This window comes from Syngnathus typhle, linkage group LG1 (genome assembly GCF_033458585.1).
Source record: "Syngnathus typhle isolate RoL2023-S1 ecotype Sweden linkage group LG1, RoL_Styp_1.0, whole genome shotgun sequence".
NCBI classification, from domain to species: Eukaryota; Metazoa; Chordata; class Actinopteri; order Syngnathiformes; family Syngnathidae; genus Syngnathus; species Syngnathus typhle.
In genome coordinates this window covers 27,687,444-27,711,246 of record NC_083738.1, presented here as the reverse complement: position 1 = coordinate 27,711,246, position 23,803 = coordinate 27,687,444, and the positions used below count along the sequence as shown (strand labels likewise).

At 45.4% G+C, this 23,803-nt stretch overlaps 1 long non-coding RNA gene across 1 annotated transcript in view; it reads right to left on the bottom strand.

Moving 5' to 3' along the window:
• Positions 1-648: 648 nt before the first annotated feature.
• The window catches only part of LOC133157623 (uncharacterized), a 66,662-nt gene continuing 43,507 nt past the window's right edge, over positions 649-23,803 (bottom strand). Inside the window, exons 2-3 of the long non-coding RNA XR_009715049.1 lie at positions 1,981-6,480; positions 649-1,447 (exon numbers count right to left, since the gene is read on the bottom strand). This is a non-coding gene — a long non-coding RNA (uncharacterized LOC133157623). The remainder of the gene's footprint in view (positions 1,448-1,980; positions 6,481-23,803) is intronic.

Sequence of the window (23,803 nt, the reverse complement as noted above, 5' to 3'; positions counted from 1 at the left end):
CAAAGTTCTTTCTCGACTGATTGAAAGCATTCGAATTGAATCCAATCCAGGAGATTCTTCTATTGTTCCTTTCGCTTTTACTATTGCTCGAATATTAAGAGAGATTAACATTCACGCCCTCCTTCCACCTTTCTCAACCCATTCAAACATTCCGACTCCACGACACGCTTTAGCTTCTTCTGGATTGACATGGAACTATTTAGCTCAACAACCGCATCCTCCTTATTGAGAAGAGCTTTGACATCTTCCGCATTTCTTAACCTACCCATAACAACTCTTTATCTCCAGAAACGGCATCGTGGACGAGATGTGAATGCGTTTCCGATTCTCCCGCTCCAGCGAGGCTTCCAACTCATAGCTGGACTGCTAATGTCGAGTCCCCGGCGGACTCCAAAGTGCATCTTCAAACCAGATGAAGTGTGTTAAGCAGATATTATTTCTTCTCTGGTGTCCAGTCAATATTTATGCTGTGGTCACCGTTAGGCCCGATTTCTTCCCTTAAGAAAATTAGCTAGTGATGCATACCGCGATGGCGGCGATATGAACAGCCAAGCCTCCGCTGTGGCAATGAAAAGGTCTTTCGACTTGTTGAACAATCTGATCGAGGGAGACGGAAGGTGTTTGTACAATTTATTGCTAGATCTGCTATTAAAAAAAAAACACTCTTGTCAATTGAATCACCCGGTGGATCCAGGAAAGTCGTTTTATTTGGCTTTGAATGGTGTAAATGCCTTTTTTTATGGAGATGGCCAATTACTGTAAAATGAAGGGCAGGGATGAGCTCGTGATGATAATCTTTTTGTACGCGGCAAGTGCTTTCAATTTAGGGTGCACTTAACTTATTCACTACCAGCGCAGTACAAAGTTATGTTTGATGTAAATTCTCGTCAATGGCAGCCCAGCACAAAGTGATGTTTGACATCTATTCTCGTCAATGGTAGTGAAGGAGTTAAAGGCTCGGAAATTTGACGCCAATAAAGGTCCAACTATTGGATGTCATTCGAGCAGTCCCGCAACGTCCGGATAGACAACTTTGACGACATCCATTCGGTGTTTGTTGTCTATTGATGACTTTGGCCACTATCCCGTGACCTTTGACTTTTCGTATTGTCAACAATTTGATTGCATGCCACGGTAAGCTTGTAAATTGCAGCTATCATATCAAAAATGTTTTCTGTTCCCGTGCCGTCGTTTCTGTGCGTGGCGTTAATTGCTGTTGCGACAATGTCTTGTTTAATCGTGCGTAATACTCGCGTAAGCACTCGCTACACGCAAGATCGAGCTCAATCTTCAACTCCGGTGGGATGGATTCAAAATAATGACAGATGGTGTGTTTCTTAAGCATCACCGATGCGCCGTACGCGTTCACAGAGGTATTTTTCCCGCGTTCAGGCCAAGGAGAATCGATGGAGTCCTTGTGGGTCGTCAGCGCCACGCAGTCGCTAACCTGTGTTACGGAAATGGAAATTCAGCACCTCCTGTATGCCGTCTACCAATGCAAAAAGATATTTCATATGGTATTCTTTTTGAAGGAATTGTCTTGTATATTTAATGTACAGCACCGTGTAAAAAAAAAAAAAAAAAAAAAAAAAGCTTTCGGTTGTCGTCATTTGAATTTGTGATTAATCAGTTGGTCAACAGTTGACCCAAAAGCTAGCTAGCTAATGATCACCGATTGCATGCTAATTCGTTGGACTTTCTGTTACTTAAACAAATATCGCAGATGTGCTCTTTTATAGCGTTGTTTCGGAATAAATTAACCATTAGGTTCTCTAAAATACTAAAACAATTTAAATACATAAATATAATATAATATAATATAATATAATATAATATAATATAATATAATATAATATAATATAATATAATATAATATAATATAATATAATATAATATAATATAATATAATATAATATAATATAATATAATATAATATAATAATATAAAAAATAAAAGTTCAACCAAGCGTTTTATACGTACCTGTGAGAACATTCCGGAGGCTGGATTCTTTGCCTGTCCCTTTCGTAGCTCAGTACAATTGAGGGCAACCACCAACATTTGAGGGATGCAGCAGGGCTCTGTTCGTATTCCACGTTTGTTTCATTTGCCTCCGTTTTTGCTGTTTACAGAGAAAAGGTGTGACGAATTCGAAACTTAAGCTGCAGAGCTCCAACTGCTTTCTTTTAAAAGCCCCCCCCTGCCGTGGTAGGGATTTCCGAGCGTGATCTTAATCTTATCTTCGGAAGGCATTTCACCTATAGGACCTCCATAAATAAGCCTCATCTCAAGCGTTGCGTTCTGGCTGCGTCTGATAAAGCATCTAGCATTGTTCTTTTTCCACCGCAAACTGATTTTTTTTTTTCTTTTCGTAAGCAGCCTTTAATCATCTAGCAAGGTGACCTCACATTGGGTTTATCAGACTCACTCAGCACATGTGCATGCCGATACAGCCGACGCGCCGCCGACTAAGCCCACGCGCCCTTTTGTGGCCTACACAAATGCAAAGAACACCTGCAGTGGTTTGTGTCGAAAACGTGGAATTGTTTTAGTTATATAACGCGCTCGGGGAACCGTGCTAACACTCGCGGTGTGGTAATGCAGTTCTTCTACCGGATTGAAATTCTGCAGACAGTTCAATACAAAATCTCGTCCCCCCTTTGAAGGAAAGAGCGATGGAACATCTACGCGGTAACTCTGCTTTGCATATTTCCAGCGGTGCCCAACTTTTGTTTGGGAAGAATAATATGCGGATGGAGTTTGAATTTTTCACCAATGACTCCCTCCTGACAAATGCTTCATCACGTCGTTGATTTTCCGCTGCGTTTTATTTTTTTTTCCCGGGCGAGGAATAGATGCGCCCGTCGCTGACATACGCGCAATCAACATTTGATTTTACTTCCAAAGCAAAAACCGCAACGCAACAGTACGGTCGCCTCATCAATAAACGAGGACGTCTCGGTGAAGATCAATCTCCAATGACCGATCGCGGCGTAATCTGCATGGTAATTACAAAACTGGGGAATTATCCTCCGCCGCATGCTAATCTCTCTCTGCGGCCCGAGTTGTTTCTACTCATGTTGGCTTTTCCGGAGCTTTCTTCAAGGGGAAGCCGGTTCTCACGCGTACGGCGGGCGCAAGTTGTCGATGTTTTTTAAGAGCGAGCGCGTGGGAGCCCGATCCGCCGAGATGCCGTAATTGATAGACTTTGTGGAAACGCGGGTAGCTTTGCTCGTTTACGTCGGCGGCGGGGCCCCGTCAAAAGCCGCGCTTGCGTATATGTGCTCGGCAATAAACGATGTGTGTGTTTGTGTGTGTGCGGGCGCAAATACTTTTTGACACCACGAGGTGTTCCTATTCTTCTCTCCATCACGCAAACACATTTGCATCGCAGTAAATCCCAGCGGTGGAATCAATGCGGAAATTCTCGGCATCAGCACTAACGACAGCCCGCTGCGCCGCGGCTAGCATAACAATGAGCTCGCAGTCATTTAAGCCCAGAACGGGAACATTGTCAAATAAAAGTAGGAAGGGTCAATACCGTGGATCGACGAGTTGGCGAGGCGTGCTCTTCAAAGCGAAGCCCCTTATTTTTATGATTACTTTTTAGCCGCCCAGCGGGGGTGATGAGTCCGGCCGAGCGCTATCCTTGAATCCTAATGCTCTGCCCTTGAAAAGTAGCTTTGTTGTGCTCGGGCGGCGGGATTTCCAGACAGCTCTGTTCGGGCACGTAGGATCGTTCGCAAACGCTTACCGGAGCGATACGCCGCGACAGCTCGGGGGCCGGCCTGGCGCCACGCCGACAATCGATGACAGCCTTTCAAAGTCTTCTAAGTTTGCCCTCATTTTGCCATCACTTAGCGCGAGCTAAAGTTAAACGGTGAAATGAACTCGCCGTCAGTCAAAAGAGCGTGTCTTTGAATGAAGACTTTCCTAAGCGTTTGTAACGAGGAACGTAAGATGGCTTACTTGGAGTGGATGGTGTGGATTTGCCTGCGATTGTGCGTTCAGTGTCTCCGTGTGACAACTGAAGAATGGATGAATGTAAGTGAGGGGGGGGCGGATAAGCCAAAAAAAAGCGTAGGGAGGGAACGCTTGAGCCTTCTTAACACCGGCGAGGCGGTATCAGACACAGCCAAAGCTGAATAAACTTGTTCAGATCAAATTCAAGCATAATCCTGCAGGAAAAGTCAAATGTGGCAGCGCGGGTGCCATAGAATACGATAGATTCCAGGATACAATACAGAAACGATACCTATTGATTCTAATGAGCGATTTAAGTCGTTCTTAGTATTGAATGAGTCAACTCTTAATTTGTAGAGATTGATACCAATGTTATTTGTCTATCAAAATCCGCGGAAACATTTTTAATCCTGCCAACCAATCAGATGATGGGAAAACGCTGATGCCATTTTGAAATCGGATTTATGGCTAATATAGTTACGACTAATAATGATATAAAGAGACTGGACAAAAACGGTTTCACACCCGATCGCATGTCGTTTGTCAATCAAAGTCGAGGCTTCATTCCCTGATTGCTCACCGCTGAATTCTTTCGAAATAGTCTTGTTCTTTAGTGGCGGTGGTGCGAAGGGGGTTGGCGGGGGTCTCTCCCCGCACACTTTTCACATTAACTCTATTGACCCGACTAGTCGGAGGGGGTCCACACACCACAATCTGGCCAGATTGATTTGGCCGGGGAGTGAGTAAGGCCATTGATTTCATTTCTCAGGGCATTCGATTCAGGAGATCATAGCGCCTACAAAAAGATTGGCTTGCCATGGATTTCCCCACATCGGGTCAGAAAGGCTCGGATCATAAACCTTTTGTATTACTGTTTACCGCTTGGAACCTTCCCATCTTGTGGTGATCAACCGGCGGCCCGCGGGCCGAATTCGACCTGCCGAATCGCACATTCCGGCCCGTGACTGGATTTTATAATTATGTGGATCAAAGAGAAAATATCACGTGGTCCACAAAATTCTGCCCCTTGGACAAATTGTGTTGGTGAGCCCTGCCGCACAGTCCTGCTTGCGTTTACTCATCACTGAAGTTCCATGTGGCTATTTAGTGGCTTGTGACTTGATTTATAATGGCTTCATGAATTTATCGTGTGATGGGCCCGCCCGCCTCTGTTTACACAAATGCCGTGTTGGTTGTGGAAATAAAAGGTTCCCTGATAAATTCCAATTGATTAGGATAGCGGGGGCCGAGGGCCTTGTCAAGTTCCCCGTGGCGATCGTGTCCAACTGCGTTCTCGAAGCGCCGAGACTCTTTGAGGCCACGTCTTGCGCAGAAGCAGGTTCTCGGCCTTGCCTTAACTGCCAATTATGGCCCAGGCAGAGGGCTAATTAAAGTTTGATTAAGTTCACGTGCTTGCGGATATGCAGAGAGGGCTGTTCCAAAGGGTCCCGCGCAAGATCAAACAGCCTCTGCTCAAGGCAGCCGCTGTGAAATTGAATTGTTGGCCGTTATCAACCTTGACCCTCAACACAAGGCAGCCGAGGGGAAATTCACTTCTGCCGCCTCGCGTCCACACCGGACGAATCATTAACGAGGCCTACGAGGAATTTTACGTTGATTGGCCGGTGACTCGGAGCGGCCCTCCCCCTTTTGGCTATGTTTTTTTCCGAACATTTGCTAAGGGGGCGGCGGCTACTGGCCTTTTACTAATTCATGGCCGTAATTGCATATTCATGCGGCACCTTTTCATGGCAAGCCGACATATGCACAGGGGTTGCTCCGGCTTGTATTTTTAATAAACAAGAAGAAGGTGCATGCGGGCAGTCGGGCGGAAGAGCAGAAGCGGGCCAAGGATGTCACCGGGGGGGGGATGGCAGGTGACTCGTAGTCATGATACAAAAAGGGCGCCAAGATGCAGCGTGAGTGCAACTCATGTCTGCCATCTAGTGGTCACTTGTGATATCGCAACTTAAAACTACAGTCGACCACTACGGTTCGGCATCCATGGATTCACATGCTCATATTTTTTTCCATTGGGCCAATAACGACGGTTCCGATCCTGAGTACGAATAAAACACTTGACCTTTGCGATGAATTCTTAGACCTGCTCTATTTCTACATTTGCCACGATGGCGATATTTCCTGTAATGAGTTTGAGAAGAACTGTTTTTTGATTAGCCCTCGGCCTTCAAGACTGATTATTTCTCTCGCTTGTCAGTCTTGAATTAAAATTCCATTTTTTTTCCCCCTTTGCTTACACTCGTACCTCCATTCGTCACTGTCAGTCACAGCTTTAGAAACTGAAGCGCCGGGACGCATCGATCACCGGCGAATAACGTAACCATCATGTAAATGTGAAATGACGGTCGATAAATGGAATAATAAGTGTTCCCCGTCCTCAATGAGTGTGTTCGTGTCCTTTCGCCGTCATTTGTTGACTTCTCAAACAGACGGTCGTCGGAGGCCTGCCGGGGGTCCAGGGGGGGAATGGCGTTGTTGGGGAGGTATTAGAATCTCCTCCTGAAAGCAGAACAAGCATTTGTAATGAAGTCAATAGTTGAAGTACCCAGAGATAGGCAGCATTATTAAATATGCAAATGAGGCTAATAAGGGTATCAGGCTGGCATGTTTGTTAACCTCGGTCATCGTCCGCGACACTGGAGGGCCATTGAAATTGTCAACCCAAATAAATGTATGAACGTCTCATGTTCTTTATAATATCGCCTACACAACAAACGGATGAATAACTTGTTTTCAAAACAGAGACAAATTAAAAATGTTCAAATATTTAAAAAAAATAAATGTAATAAAAATTGCTAGCAATACCTATTTTTTAAGAGGGAAAACATTTTCTTATTGACATGAATTCAATGTACAATTTGTCTTCGTGGGCCACATAAAATGATGTGGCGGGCTGTATCTCCCCCCCCCCCCAACCCTATCCCTAAGCCCCCCCCCCCCCCCCCCAACCCCCCCGGGCCTTGAGTTTGACACCAGATGCATGGAAAAGTGGAAGGCAGGATGTAAACGATAGAACCCATTTTGGGGGCAATGTGAGAATATAAAAGAAGCGGCCGTGGAGAAGGTGGCGGCGCTCGAGCGGCGCTCACCCCAGCTGGCGCAGTCTGCTGGGAGCAGGTAGCGTATTTGGGTCAGCACGTTGCATCATCAGCATTTTCTCCCAAGCCGCCCGAGCAAACAGAGAAGGGGCCGAGCCGCTGGAGGAGAGCTGCATTATTAAGAATTTGGGCCTCTGCAGTCAACTTGTCCACAAAGCTCTGCTCGCCTACAAAACAACACGCTGTGAACCTTTGGTTCCATAACGAGGCTTTTTCGATTATTGTTTCGGCTTCAGAAATCAAGTGAGCACTCGATATTTCGGGATAAAGCCGAACAGTCGCCAAAAGAAAAAAATACTTCAATCAATTTTTCTAGGGTCATTTGAAGTAGTCCATAAGATAATGGCGGACACTTGTTGTGTTGCTAGCACCGCTATCTTTAATTGGGCCCTTCCAGTGGCTAGCAGCTAGCAACTTCTCCTGTTAGCAACTTCTGCCACTTCAAAAAGTGATTTGAGAAGTTTTTCTCGGAGAGCCTCGTCATTTAAGCGCACTCTAGGACTACTTCCACTTCTCCAGGAAAGTAAAAACCTTTTCGGTTCCCAATTTAAACATGCTAATGTATCAATGATTATGCAGGGCTACTGCGTAACGCCGGAACTTTAATTGCATATTTTTTGGCATCGGGGAATGGATGCAATTAACTCAATGTGGGTGGACTTCAATCACAAAGATGCACCGTAGTGAGAAAAAGGTTGTTGGAAGATAATTACGACTGCGTGATTATTCACCGTTTGTGTGAGTGTACATTATATTAGCTACCTTGTGTACAGTAAGCAGAATTTTATATTTCATTATCAGATAGAAATTGTGCTGGAAACAGCATGTTTGGCTTTAAGCGTGTTTAGCACTCTGGATTTTTTTGCCCCCCTTTTATCTTCATCTCACTGATTCCAAAGCTGCACAATATTCTTACTTCAGCAACATTTTAAGTCCAATAAATCTTTATCTGTGCATTGGATGGCTCATGTCTCCCGTTTTCCATTTCAAAGAAGTTTCTTTTCGTATCGGTCGACAAAGTTGTAGGAGCCGATATTGTATCGTGACGCTTAATTGTAATTGTTAGCATCGTTTGGCGAGAAGGTGGACGTGTGAACCCGACAGTCAGCCGGCCCCAGCACCTTTCATCCGTGACCTCACCTTGTAACTCATCACTCTGCGCTCTATGCCGGGAGGCCCATTTTCAACCCGTGGCTCGACTGACTCCGTCAGCCTTCTTGTGTGGGATGAGGAATGGGCCGCCGTGCATCACCCTAATAGTCAAGGGTGGGACGAGCCAGGTCTCTCCCCATCGCCTAGGCTAAATGCGTGGTGGAGGCCGCAGAGAACAATTACGCGCAAACGCTGGACGTTACCATCCGTCTCCGCCTCGGTGACGGAAAGGTTCCATTTAATCTTTTTGCGCTGCACCAGCTCATGGATGCCGGTACATTCGGCCGCATGGGAGCTGGGAGTAACCTTTCAGTGGTGGAGATATTTTATATGATGATAGCTCCTCCTTTGACAAAAAGGTAATGCGCATGAAAATCGGTTAAGAAATTAGCAAGTTAGGCCTTCTCATTAATGTCCACGCAGTACCTGTGATGGGACTAATGCCCCTGCCAATATGGCCGCCATTAGCCACGGCAGTTAGACGGTTTAACGCACCGCCTGAATGCTAGCATAGCAATAAACTGTCGCTATGCTAGCTATCGCTATGCTAGCCACCGAACCATCTTTGCCTAGCTTGAAATCTACCTGGTCTGATTTTCGACTCATCTTGCTATGCCAGATCACAAATGATATTATTGATGTTTTTAATTTAGACAAATAGCTCTCAATGCTATCACATAGCATAAAAAAAAAAAACAAAGTCATTGTGTCGCTTCAATTCAGTAGTTGAGACTAGTTATTCACAGGCATGTATTTTTTATCCTCTGTGAAGAACGAGATGCGACGTCATCTCGTCTTCGTAGACTGTGAATTATACTGCCCCCAGGTGGACAGGCCGCGCTAATAAGCGTGTAGAATTATTTACACACTATTTAACGATGTTATGACTCGTTGGTTTCATTCGGTAGTGTCTTATGGAGTGCTTTTTTTTTTCCTCATTAGAAGATCTAGACGATAAACTTTGCATCGTCCCTCCATTCCTATTTTTCGGAAAGTTAAACTTTTTGGTTGGATTTGAAAGACTTTTTTTCTTTTAACAACAGTTGAGTGTGAAATGCACTTTCTGAAAACATGAAGCACCTTCCTTGAACTCAACAGTCAAGGACAGCCTCGCTCGAAGTGGAGGAGGTCCACGAAGGAGGGAGTCGTCGCGTTGTTCGTCAGTCCCCTAATGAATCGGCCACATAATACCTGTCAGTGTGAAAAATGACCTATTTTCCCCATCATCACCATCATTCTTCATTGTTCCACTGATGTGCTGATCAGTCAAGAAAGCAAAAAGAATAATTGTTCTCAGTTTGGGGGGGAAGAAAAAAAAAAAGACCACGATTCATATTCAATCAAATGCGGCAGCAATGAGGAGAATCATTTAGCCGTATCGTACGTAATGCAAATAATTGCTGAAAACATCATTTCCTGAAGTTAAGGAAGGGCTTTGTTGGTGTTCTGTTCTTGTCCCCTTTTTTTTATTTTTTATTTATAGATAAAGTACAGTGTACCGTATGTCTGTCCAGAGATTTCAGCCCACCAGCACTTACATCGTCGGGGGAAATTAATGCATGCCAAACAGATTAGATGTCACTCTGCTGAAAATGCAATTTTTCATCTTTACCCAACAGCAGTCTCGAAGGGGGAGGGAGGGAGGGAGGGGGGGGGGTAGGTGGCGTGTCTTTAAATACAGCATAAAAAAAGCGTGTTGGCGAGTGCGTCAGCAGAGTATTTGCTAGGCCAAGGAACAAACCCGGCACTTGTTTGTCTATAAAGGGGGGGGTCACCTATAGCCTGGATGTGATGCACGGTATGGATTGTGGGTAGCACGTATTGTCCAGCCAGTTCTTTGGGGAGGCCCGGGAAACATGGCTCAGCGCTGATAAGCCTGGCTGACACTAACCTTTGACGGCTTTTAGTCCTGCTGGCCCGTTTCGCTTTACGCTAAGCTCTCGTCGTCGCCATACCGTGATCTACGAGCCATCCGTCAGCGCGCATTGATTTTTTTTTTTTTTTTGTATATGTTGCCTTAATCGAGGTACTCTGGAGACCCCCTCTTTTGTAGAACAATAGCAATGACAACCTTTGAGTACCTTTGGCATACATTTGCGAGCGCCAAACAATGGCGACGACGCTTCGGACCAAATAGTCAATAAAGCCTCGGCTTTGAAAGCGTATTCTTTTCCGAGCTGCTTCACAAGCCTGGGATGACTCCAAGAACTCACAGAGATTTCAGCGTACGACTGTTCCGGATCATTCAACTTTAAAACGGAATATGGCAGAATTAGCAAAGCATACAAGTTTAACACCTGTTTTGGAGACAGAACAAATACTCAGCCCACTTTTGTGAAGTCCTCATTGCCGTGACCGCCGAGCGAGCGTATTAATCAGCGGCGAGACTACATCCATCTGTCGCCCGGGCGTGGGAGCCGTGAGCCGTTGGCATCGTCCCCGCTCGTGTTGGCTCCCGTTACGTCTGCCCATTTTGACTGGCTTAGCTTTTCACGCAGGCCGCCCAGGGAGGGACAAAGTCGCAGGGATGTTGGCCTCGCCGTCAGCCTCGTGGGCTCGCCGATTAAAGGGACCGTCGACGCGGACGAGGCGCAATCGTGAATTTGTCATCAAAAATCACCGATTGTCCATCAATATGGCCCCACAAGATCGTACGAATAACGACTTCCATGCCCGAGGATATTATTGGATCGACACTTGGTCGTACGTGCAAATGTTCCAGAATAACCGATTATAATCATGAGAGAAACCCATTTTTATTGAAAAAAGAAAATGCAAAATTTGTTTGGAAGAGGTGGTTAAAAATGGCTGACAATTGCACATCGGGTCAAAGGGTTTATAAAAGCCATTTGAAAGGCCAGCGTGGGCAATTAGTTCAGCAACTTCTCTGCTCTCTATCTTTACATGAATATTTTAAAAATTATCTTAAAATTGTTTTCTAAAAAAATGACGTAAGCAGGCGTTATTAACTCTTTGTAAAAAATTGCAATCGTTTATTCATCGATTTCTTTCATTTTAGTTTTTTACGTGCATCTTGGCGAAAGGCGACGCATATTCACAGTTCACTTTTTGTAGCGTCACCATGTAGATTTATATAAACAAAATAAAAGAAGCCTTCCATGGTTGTGCATTTGTGATAAGGATTGTTAGCTAATCGAATACAGCCTTCCGTTGCAAGCTAGCTAGAGCAAATTCTAATGGAATTGAATTAAAAGAAGCGTTCTATAACGACACATTTGTGGTAAGGATTGTTAGCTAATTGAATATAGCCTCCTGTCGCTAACTACAACAATTTCCAATTGAATTGAATTAAAAGAAGCGTTTCATAACTGCGCATTTGTGGAAAAGATTGTTAGCTAATTGAATAGAGCCTCCAGTCGCTAGCTACAACAAATTCTAATTGTTGACATAGAGGAAGTACGGACAGCCGCTGGCTCGCTTTCAATTGAACACAATTTAGCAAAACGTAAGAACCTCAAGCGCATTTTTGGGGAGAGTTCGTCGTGGAAAAGCGGGCCATCGTTTTAAAACAGCGGTAGTTTATGTCGAGGCTTGTCCACAGATTAGAAATCCCTTTTTTTTTTTTTCGTCTTTGACATACTTTGCGAGATCCGTAAAAACGTTGTGGCTTTGATTAAACTCTACTCAGCGACTTATGAAGTCAATGAACGCAAGCGGCTTTTTTTTTTTGCTAGCTAACCTCTCTCCCATTATTCACAAGTAGGAAAATATATTCACGCACGCAGCAGTCAAGAAGCCCGGCCCTTACATGCGAGAAGCGATTAGCATAAAATCCACTCATTTCTCATAACGCGCGTGCGGCGCGGTGAAGGGCCGCCGGAACACCTGAGCAGGTCCGTCGGAGCGCACGCTGACACTTGGCTCGGCTCCTGCGCTCTTGGAAATTCTCCAAGACGTGTAGACACGAGAATCAATAGTCATCCAATTACCTGATTCGCGACTATGTAAAACTCATGCAAAGGTGCCCGGTGGGGGAAAGCGAGGATCAGCTTTGGCTTGACATTGTTCTCTTCCTCGACATTCTGAATGTCACGCGTGTATTTATTTTGTTAGTTGGGCTGTTTTTTTTTGTTTTTTTTTAATTAGCGACTGCTTATCATTGGCGTGCGGCACGCCATTGAGGGCTGACAGCACGGCGGTGTTGTAAAATTAATTATAGGGCTAATGTAGAGCCCGTGCATTTAGAAATAGCTGAACTCTCCCCAAATAGCTCATTAATCATCAGACAGCCACTCCTGGGCTAGGTGAAGTGCTCTTGAATTTCAATAGGCAAGCTCGGCTGGTGTAACCTTTCCCGCTCTTCGCCATCTCACCGGAGCAGCCGACGAGGTACACGAGCGTCGGAGAGAATAATATTGTCAGCGGCGGCGTCTGGAGCACTCTTCTCTCGGAGTCGTCTAATTATACACGCCTACGCGCTTTACCCAAACGCCGCTGATACGTGACAACTTTAGCGGCCGAGGACCGTTCGGGGATCGTGTGCTTATTTACAAAAAGTAATAATACAATGAAGATGCAGTGACATAAACAACTGCAAATCAAAGTATCGTGGCGACCGCTTTTGGTTATCGTCAGCACTTTCCGGGCCTGCAGCGTTTAGCAGCTGCCTGTGAAGTTGTTTGCTTGCCAAAACGTCAACGAAAGTGGAAAAATGAAAACATTCCCAAGCAATTTCACCTCATTGGTCCAGGAAATGTGTCTTGACCACAAATCATGTTTAGTGACAGGCAGAACAATAAAATTGTCTTCCACGACGAACCGCCGGGACCTTCGCTTGGCCGTTTGCGTCATTCAACACAAATCTCTGCCAAGACCAAAACAATAGACCGAGGGAATGTTTCTTGAAACAATTATTCTATTGATTATTCCATCCAGTCATTGTAAATTTTGGTAATATCTTTGACTTCGGGTTTTATTTGGTATTGTCTACTGATTAGACACCCCCAGTGTGAGCAAATTAGCAAACTACTTCCTGGGTACGAGCGACTACTCGTTTGGTATCAACTTTTGAGACTGCTGGTTTATGAAGTAGTGATGAATTGTGTTTTTTTTCTTGAGGAGTTTCATACATTTGTAAAAGTGAGACATTGACCAGAAGGATTTAATTTAATTTAATTTGATTTGATTTGATTTGATTTGATTTGAATTGAATTGAATTGAATTGAATTGAATTGAATTGAATTGAATTGAATTGAATTGAATTGAAGACCAGGTTGATGACTTGACCTTTGATAACCTCAGACTTTCAGAACTTCCTTGAGTAACTCTCCAACTACCTTCATTTCTTGAGAAGTTTTGGCCAGTATTTTATCTTATTTTTTTAATACATGAAGACCAGGTTCTGCCCTGATGACTTGACCTTTAATAACCTCGGACGTGACTTTCAGAACTTCCTTGATTGACTCGCCAACTCCCTTCATATAAATATACTTGCTAGCAAAGAGAGAGAGCGAGAGAGAGAGAGAGAGCGAGAGAGAGAGAGAGAGGAGTCTAGCGGCTCCAAATTTGATGGAAATCAACACGAACCTGCATAACTCGTACAAGCAGAGCGGATCATTTGTAAGCAAGACTGCAAATCACTACTAAAGTATGTTTTCCTTCATTACCTTCTATTAGTGCCGGGGGCTTTTCAAAATAAATTGGAGCCGAGCCATCTGAGAAGTATTCTCTAATTGCTTCTAAGGGTTTCTGTGATGGGCCTCCACCTTTCCCCGACTCCCTTTTTCAAAACCCAAACGAGCCTCTCATCACATTTCCTGCAATTTCCCGACTGGCCGTAAGATCGACCGACCGGCCCCACCACCAAAGTCCACGCCAGACGAGCAGTCGGGCCTCATCAGCATCGAGAAACATCAAGCTTGATCTCCTTTGACAGCTCAACCTTTAATTCCAACTCGAGATCAGTTGGAGTTGATAAAAAGTTGCCAGCTCGCCGTTTTCAACCCCCGTCTTCCTGTGCATCCTAAAATGTGCCGACCATCGAGCATCTCAAATGGTCTTCCATCAAAAACGGAAAAAAACAAAAGCACCGTCCAGAAAAAGGCTCCCTGGCCAAAGCCTTCTGCTTTGTGTTCCATACGTTTTTTTTTTCCCCCTCTTTCTGCAACCACTCAGCCTTAACGTAGCGCTGCGGCACTATTTTTACCTGCGCTTAGTTACCGTCTCCGTGCGTGTGACGTCAAGAGGCATTGAAGAAAAAAAAACACAGCGGTGGTCTTGTTCATCTGCAGGCTTTAAACTTTGTCGCAAAAACCACCGCCAGACGAGCCAATTGGAAAATCCTCAAACGTGTGCCGTTTAGGGAGTGCTTTGTCAAAAGATGAATAACCCTTTTATTGTTCTTTCTGCGTGTGAGTGTGTGTTGCATTAACACCAGCTGCTCTTAAAGAGGCATGCGCCGTTCACGCCGTTAATGCTCGACCTTGTCCAAGGTTAATCTGTCACTCTTGCTGTGTATTTGCATCCATTCTTATCTGCGGCCCAGCACTCAAGCAAGTGACTCTCTATCTGGCCCAGCCAGCGCTCCAACTTAATTGTCTTTGTCCATTATAGATGAGCCTGGCTTTTCCCGCCACGCTGCCAAGATGGCCGCCACCTCGCCAACAACACCTGCAAAGCATTTCCTGGCTTTTTAGATGACAGATATGGACCTCATGTTATTCACAAACAAGCGATTAGATCGCGCAAAAGGCAGGTCAGGTGAATCTGGAGGTTGTTCGGTCATCGTGTACTTTTGACGTGTGAACGTGAGGAATCGGGCCCGCTAGCATCGACATGCTAGGTGTCGTCTCTCCCTCTCCCGCCACGACGCCGAATTCCCTCATGTTCGAAACAGTTGACGTGTTGACAGATTGAAACGCGACACAGTCTGGTCCTCGGATGGCCCGACCAGCGAACCGTGATCACGCCGGTAAATCGATACGGTGGTCCGCGGAGGGCGTAAATTTAATACTACATATGGCAGTAGCCGAGTCTGGTTTACGTGGGATCGGAACAGGACGTTCCAAATTTTAATGTATTTATTATTATTTTATATTATTATTTTTAATTTATATTATTTTTATAATATTTAATATTATTTATTACTATTTTTTACATTATATTTATATACTATTAAGACGCATCGGGAAAGCTTCACTTTGCCCCGGTATCGTTAACATGCTAATTAGTTACGTCAGCTGTAAAGAGGAAATGCTAGCAAAACGTCGCCTCCATTACGACGGAGCTGATGATTGGTGTCACGGGAATATGCCAGGTGATAAAAAAGATTCAATTTGACCAGGCTGGATCTCGAGACGCCACTGTAATTCGGAAAGGAAATGCGTGTATAATTTCTTTTCAACCTCAATTTACTGCACGGGCTATTACGGATATTTTGAGAAAATAGGCCACTCTGAACCTTACAAAAAGTCAGTGACGCACATACATACTTTATTTGTTCCTTTTTTATTGTCAAAATGAAATATAAGAAGCCAGCTGAAACAGAGGAATTGTATGTTATTTCTTTTATTTATATCATGCGCCTTGTTTTTCAACATAAGGCCCACCTTTTCCCTTGGAACTATTTTTGATGCGTGTAGCTGATGGAGGTTTGCGGCGCGTCGCTGCGGGCAGAAGATGGCCTCGCCGGCTCGCTCGCCATTGATTCCGCCGGCTTGCCTGAATGCCATTAAGGCAAATTACAGTCAAGACTGCTGACGCAAATCATGTCCAGAGGTAATATCACGTCCAGATGAAGCGGAGAGCTCCCACCCGATGCGGAGGTGGCACTTTCCGACCCCGCGTGGGCTCAGGCAATTACCATTGGCAAAAGTGCACAATCTCCAAAACGGAGGAAGTGCTTGCGTGGCGCTTCCCTTCTTTCCTTTCTTCCTTCCGTCCGTCCTGGGAGCCCGTTTTTGTCTTTAGGACACCGTCGAGAATGTGGGCGAGAATCTGACTTGCCGTTCGTTTGCATATCAGACATGTGTGTCGTGTTTTTTTTTCATCGTTTGGGTGGGGGGGCGACTTATACTCAGGAGCGACTTATATACATATATGTTTTCTTTCACTTTTTTGGGCATTTTATGGCTGCTGCGACTTACACTCCGGTGCGACTTATAGTCCGAAAATTACGGTATGTTGTTTTGAACAAGCATAAGCGATCAGTTTATCTCGATTATAATCAAAAATATCAGATGTATTTTACGTAAACGGTTTGGCCTTATCGCTCGTTTACGCAAATAAATGCGAATAAGCTATAAATGAAAGGTTTTAGCTGACTTGATAGCAATTCGTTCAAATGACGTTGTCGATATGTTTGAATGACTTTTTCGATGCATTCGAATGACGTTGCGGTAGGTCCGAACGACGTAGCCCAGTCAAAAATTTCGACTCCGCTTCGGCAGTTCCACCCAAATAAATGCTAATAAGCTATAAATGAAAGGGTTTAGCGTTTAGCTAACTTGTTAGCAATCGGTTCGAACAAATAACTTTTTCGATGCACTCGAATGACGCCGCGGTAGCTTCGAACGACATAGCCCGGTCAAAAATTTCGACTCCGCGTCGGCATTTACCAAATTCTACTAAGCTCAAATCTGATTTAAACAAGAATGCCAACAAATCACACGATAAGCTAACGCGTGAATTGCACCTCTTCCGCACCGAACCCCAATCCAAACACTGCAATCTGAAACGTGCCTTCAATGCGATAACCATTTGTACGTGATGAATCATTCAGGCCTACTTGACAGGTCGAGATGGATGTTAAGGCCTCCTCGTTTTCTGGTTCTTGACCCTGGATAGGAGCAATGTGTTGACCATGTGCTGTGGCTAATCATAAGGAATGTTTCATGCAAGTCGGGCCCACATGATCCATCAATTCCAATTAGACTGTAATTGCCGGGTAGGAATGAATTCAAATGAGCTCTGCCAGGGGCGCCCGCAGTCTGCTTGACTATTTATCACCAGCTCGAGTGTTGATGCCGCAAGAATGCGCCAGCAATTTGCCCAGCATATGTCTTTATATGCAATCTTTGCCAATTAGCCAAGCGTGCCTCCGTTTCAGCTTTTCGGTCATTGTTTTTCCGTCAGCCGGATAAATCCGACATCGTCCACTATGTCCGTCTTGCTCCTCGGCCAGGCCGCCGGCAGCGGTTTCCACGCCGACGGGGGATGAGGCCATCGGGGCCGAGTTGACGGGAGGGTGGTGACAAAGCGACTTCATTCTGACACCCGCTGACATGACTCCCATTCACAGCAGCTGGCCCCGTGACACTAATCTGATTCCAGTCTTTAGGGCCTGCTGGGCGCCTGCCCGAAAAAGAGGGAATGACCGTCAGGGCAGCATTCTTACCTGGCTTGCAGCTTATGCACAGCCAACTCATGAATCCTTTTTCTTCTCTGCTCAATATGAGCAAGCATCCTCCCCAATTTGAATCACCCACCATAAAATCTGAAACTTTTTTGGATCCGGGCATCACAGCTTTCAGGTAATCTTTTCTGTGTATGTGACTTGAATCTTTTTGTTTTGATTTGACTTGAGACTTTAAGGTTTGGTGAAAGAAAGTTATGAAACAAAATACGGAAAAAAGGAAATGAAGAAATGAGGAGGATTAAAAGCAAATGCCAAGATTAGCCTGTTGTAATTTTACTTGGCAGATTTAACCTTTGGATCGCAGAGGGTGGGCAGGGCCTTTGCATTGGCCCTCAGGAACGGGGGCCATCTTCTTAAAGTAACCTGGCCTCCGTCTGTGTCGATTCGGGGCGCAAAAGGGGAAGATGAACCGCTCCCTTGCTTTTGAGACGCGACGCTGGTCCCTAATTGGATATCATCTATTTGCCCTAATTAGAGCACCATTGCTTTATGAAGTGATCTAAGATTCGGGAGAAATCGTAATTAGGGGGAAGCTTATCACGGGCGAGGGGCGCACGGGCACGAAGCATGCTGGGCCGAGTAAGGATGGCGTGCGGTTTGTTGACTTTTGCCTCGGTTAACTGCTAGCCTAGCGCCGCTGTTTTACACAGTCAATGTTTATGATGCGGCTTACGTTTAACACGATATTAATTAGCTTTTGAGTGTCAAATTTGCTCTTACCAAGCAAACAAAAGCTAGTTTGCATTTGAAACGAGAAGCAAATTCTGTCAGAGTTTTGTACTCCCAGCGGAGCCATTTCTCACGTTGCCAAGGTAGAGCGCTTGCGGCTGGGATGCGCACTGGAGACTGGCCCAGATTGGAAGGCTGCCTGCGCCGCAATCACGGCTGACGCTGATTATCACTCACTTGCGGGGGCGAACCTCTAAAACGACTAGCGCCCGCCCCGGGTCAGGACGTAAGAGAGGAGTGTTTAGCCTGTGAGGCAAATCGTGATGGATCCCAACTGGGGTGCAAACAACGATGCTAGCTTGACTTGTTAGTTGAAATCTTTGCGTGACAATGTGCCAGTCAAGATCACCACTCCCGTTAAATCAATCGGAAATGAGTTTTATTGATATGCCGCCATTGTGCATTCGTTCAAGTAGCCATCCTTTAAAGGTTTAGAACTAGCGGAACATCAATGCTAGTTTCATTAGCTTGATTACAGTGTTAGCAGTAAGCCAGCACATTGTTATTGATGTTAGTTGTTATATGTTGCGTTTTTTTAAAGGTTTAGGACTAGCGGAACATCAATGCTAGTTTTAGTAGCTTGAGTACAGTGCTAGCATTATGCTAGCACATTAGTATTGATATTGTTATGTTGCGTTTTAATACAACAAATACAAGTGCCCTCTTTTTTTGTGGACCTGCCAAAACGTAGCTTGTTGTGAAGTTGCCAGCCGCCTGCCTGCAGGACTCGCAATTGAAGGCAAAACATAATTTGAGCAAGGCTTTGCAAGCTGAGGTATCACTGCACTTTATTGTGCAAGCTCAACACGTTGAATGTCAGGACGGTCGTAAACTGAAAGATGAAGTCCTGGTAGCTAGCGCTTCCTCTAAAGGAGCCACCTTCAAATTATTTGAACGGCTTGGCCGGCAGGATACATCATCATTCATGGCCAAATGTCCGTTGACCAAATTCTCGGACACCGGTGTCAAACGTAAGGCCTGGGGGCCGGATCCGACCCGCCACATCAATTTATGTGGCCCGGAAAGGCAACTTCTTGTTAGAATACCAAAACTGTAAATTGTCTTGCACCATTTTTTAAAACCCTACTTTGAAAATAAATTTGAACATTGTTCAACTTTATTTTATGCTGGATTCTATTGTGTCTATGTGATAATATAAAATAGTCATTAATGGCCCAACGAGGGAAATCATAACTACGCAACCATGTATCAGTTAGAGGTTGACGCCGGTGGGTGTGGCTAGGGGGCCAAGCCATGGCCGCCCTCTGTTTTTCTTCTCCCGTATCAGAAAGCGGTTCCTACCATGCATAATTCTGTGTAGAAAAAGTGCATTCTCCAAAAATGGACCAGTGGACAATCAAAAAATCCCATTGTGCATTCTCCGCACCCCCCCCTCCCTTGCTCGTTATTTGCATTCTGTGTGCTCAGGCTGCCACTTGCAGTTTTCCCATCAGCCAAAAGAGGACGGTGTGGAACATGTCATCTCGGGGGAGAGAAGAGAAACTTTCAAGTGTGCAATGCCCTTGCTAAGCGACTCCCAAAAGAACGACCTGATCCCTTTTTCCCCCATCGTTGCGGTCAACGCATCAGCCTTCGCCGTTTAGCTTTTATCGCTTTGACCTCTTTGCTTGCTTTGCGACGGGAAGGGGGCGTGTCACCCTGAGACCGCGGCGGAAGAAGCCCGCGCAGAGGAAGTAAGTCCAGGCAGGCAGAAATACGGGAGAGAGCCAGAGCTTGATCACCCAAGACAAAGTGCGAGGGGAGAGAAGGCGACGTGGGAGGTTGCGGCAAGCGGAACAGACAGCCTGCTGAAGCTCAGCGGAAGAGGCAGCAGCCAGGGGAGAGACGCTGCGAAGCGCCGACGTGAAGCGATCTGACACGTGGGAGGGAGGGAGGGAGAACGAGAGAGAGCGCCTGGGTTGCCGGCCGAAGCCGTTTGTAACCGTGTGCGGTGTGAGTTAGCGCCACTTCAGCTCTGCAGCCCCGGGCGCAACGGGGGATGCGTTCGCTCGGCTCAATGGAGCCCTCCGGTCACTCAAGCCCTCCTCCTAACACCATCTGTCCACATTGTTCTTTATTCTCATCACAACAATGGAAAAAAAAAGCTTCTAGTCCGAGTGTGCTCACAGGCAGATCACCTGGAGTTCACCGACTGAGCCGTTCCGCCTCGACGAGTGAAGGAAGTGCCAGACAACGCCACAATCTCGTTGGGCATGTTTTGATGGTTGGTAGTGGTCGTTTGAAAGAAAGAAAAAAAAGGTTCCTCAGTATAGATATTTATTATTTATATCATTTATTTTATTTATAGTGATTTTGGACTCGATTGGAAAGGGACGATACGGTACGCCTAAGAAGCTGAGCGGTTTAATTTTTCTGTTTTTATTCAACACAATGTTGGATTAGTTTAGGAATGCATATTCCCATTTTTTTTGTTTTTTTGGGCGAATTACATTTAATAACATTAGGAAAATTGATGTACGTATTTTACCAGTCTTGGTATAAATCAAATAAGAACACAGGCATATATTTACAGATAAAAACTTCCTCCTTCTTACTTCATATGAAATTGTGCTTTCAAAGATAGTGTTGCATTTTTCCTCTCTCAGCCTTCAAATCCGCAGGCTGGCGTTCCGCATTGTCACGCCAAGCGGGTTGACTGAACATCCTATCCGTACACGCGGGATGTGACAAACATACACGACAAGTCAATTGATGGTCTGCCGCCGGCCCGCCGCCGTTTTGGCTCGGCTCGGAATGCAGCCGGTGTTCTTGGCAGCCGAGTCGCGTGTTCATAACGCGGCGTCGTGCTCCCGTCGCCGCGCTTTCAAAGGCTAATCAAGCAACTAAAGACATCTTTAAGCGGGGCCACCGTCGCCATGGCAACAACTAGCCCGCAGCCCCTGCCCGCGGCCCCCGCGCCTCCTCTGAGAAATCAATGTTTCTGTAACGTGACATGCCTGCGCCGATTGAATCGAGGTGGCGGATTATTTTTGGGCGTGGCCCGATTTTTCGGGAAAGGCGGATTTGGACGGCGGACAGGGACATATTCACATCGGCAGAGCGTCTCGCTGCTACGAGCCCATAAAACGTGGCACAAAGAGTTCATTCGAGTGTGTGCGTTGGCCGGGCGCCGAGGGCGACGGATTAAGATGACTAACGAGCGACGGGACATGTTTGAAAAGCCGTGGCGGGTCGCAAAAGTAGACACACGATGAATCGACCGCCGTGCTCGGACCTCGTTTGTTTGGATTTGACGGCTAGAGTGGACTTGTTTTGTTAACGCGTGGCGAATTTCTCATCACTTTTGACCAATTGAAATTAAAAGATGCCTGAGAGAAATTCAGTCATCTTTTTGGTAAATTCGATTTCTTTGTGGCGCTCATAATAATACTTGTGGTCTGTTTTGTATTCAAACTTTGAAGGTTTGGTCGTCTGCAAAGCTGTAACACAACAATGGTAGCAAATAAACCGCTTCCACTCAGCCTTGTCTTCCTTTCTTACAATTTAAGATTAGTTTGCGAAAGACTTTCACCACATAATGGAACACTTAAGAGTGACATTTAGTGTCTTTTTTTCTTGCAGTTTTTTTTTCCCCCTCGCCACATCGTGTACTAAAATAGAAAAGTTTCGTTTCAAAACGTCCAAGCCGCACAAAGTCACGAACTCAAACGTGATTGCGCTTTAGCGAGCGCATGTTGGCTTTCAAGCTAATAAGCACCCAACGGTGAATTGTAAATGTTAAAATGATGAGCTGGAATCTGTTTGGCAATTAGCAAGCCCGGCCTCCAAAAGAAAAAAGACACCCGAGCAGCTAAATGTCTCAGGTCTGACGTGCGCTTTGGAAATATGAAGCGTCACCTATTTTGCTAGCCTGCGGGGGCTCCTTGCCCCACCCCTCCCCTCCCCGCCTCCTTTGACACCAGCTGAACTCTCGCTTCAGGGGGGGGGCAGGGCACCAACATTTGGGCGATAAAACTACCGTAATTTTCGGACTCTAAGTCACTTTTTTTTTCATCGGTTCGACTTATACTCAGGAGCGACTTATATACATATATATGTTTTTTTTCACTTTTTTGGGCATTTTATGGCTGGTGCGACTTGTACTCCGGTGCGACTTATAGTCCGAAAATTACGGTACCTTACCTTCCATTTCAGCTCTCCATTTCTCGGCGGGACGAGGCGACGTTAAAAGAGGCCTACTCGGATCCATTTCGCCGCTTAATTAGACTCCTTTTGTACACCTAACAGACACGCGTTCAGACCGACATTATCCTTTCACCATTTTTAATTAACAGCCGCCTCGGGGTTTTTTGCCACATCCAAAGAACACAGTGCGCGTTCATCGTGAATGCCTTTGACGCCCGCCCGGCGCCCTTCCCCAATGTGGCAAAGGTGCCGAGGCGTGTGGATTGTCATGCAAAGCAGGCAGCGTGTCAGATCAGCGTCAGGAAAGTTCGCCATTGCCCAATACCCAAAGCTTTTTTTTTTTTCCGCTTTGGAAACAAATGAAGATATAGCCAGGCAGTTCCCGAGACTTAAAATTGGCAGTTTGAGTCATGTGACCAAGGGTGACACGCATGTTTTGTGAGGACCCATTTCACATGTCAACCAACCCAGCTTCCACCGAATGCCCGTTTTTGTCTCCGCTGCCTCATTATTATTTCTGCGTGGCGGATGCGGCTGAAAATAGTGCTTTTTTTTTTTTTTTTATGCAGGTGTGTGAAGCATGCACTGATGTGCCACATTGTCTTCTTTTCACACACACCGAGACATCTGCCGTGAGAGAAAACTGGCGAGGAAGCATTTCTTCCCGAGAAGAAAGACGGGACACAAGCGAAAGCTGTTACATTGGTGACAGCGAGGAATGTGATGAATCTCATTCGCAGCTCAGACCATCACGCCAAAAAAAAAAAAACCCATAAAGCGAAGTGTATTGTTGATGCATTTTGCTTTATCTTTTTATTTTTAACCCGTATGACAACAATCCATGGCAGAGGCAGGAAAAACATTGAAAATGAATGTCAACTTTTTAAAAAAATGTTAAATAATTCCCACTTCCCAACATTCCCGCAACGTAATTATATTCCGGAAAACATAGGCTGTTTAAATTTTTTTTTAAAAAAAATGGCTGACCTTTTCTCGCTCATGCCTCTGGAGAAAATATATTCTGCTCTCTCTGTTTGACTGGTGCAATTCCAAAATGTGGAGCACAGAAGCGGAACTTGCCGTGCAGTTTCCACGTCGTGACGAAACGCTTCAACACCGGTGTAAATTGTGCCGCTTTTGCTGTGCACGCCTTGACCACCAGAGGGCAGTATAATTCGCTTTGACGTGGCTAATCGTTACATTGTCTCTGTTTTAGCAAAATATTTCATTCAGTTTTATTTAAAAATATTCATCAGTTGGCTAACGGGTTTTAACTCGTGTTTATGGACTTTAGTTTTCGTCACTTTGACTCGCAGGTGGA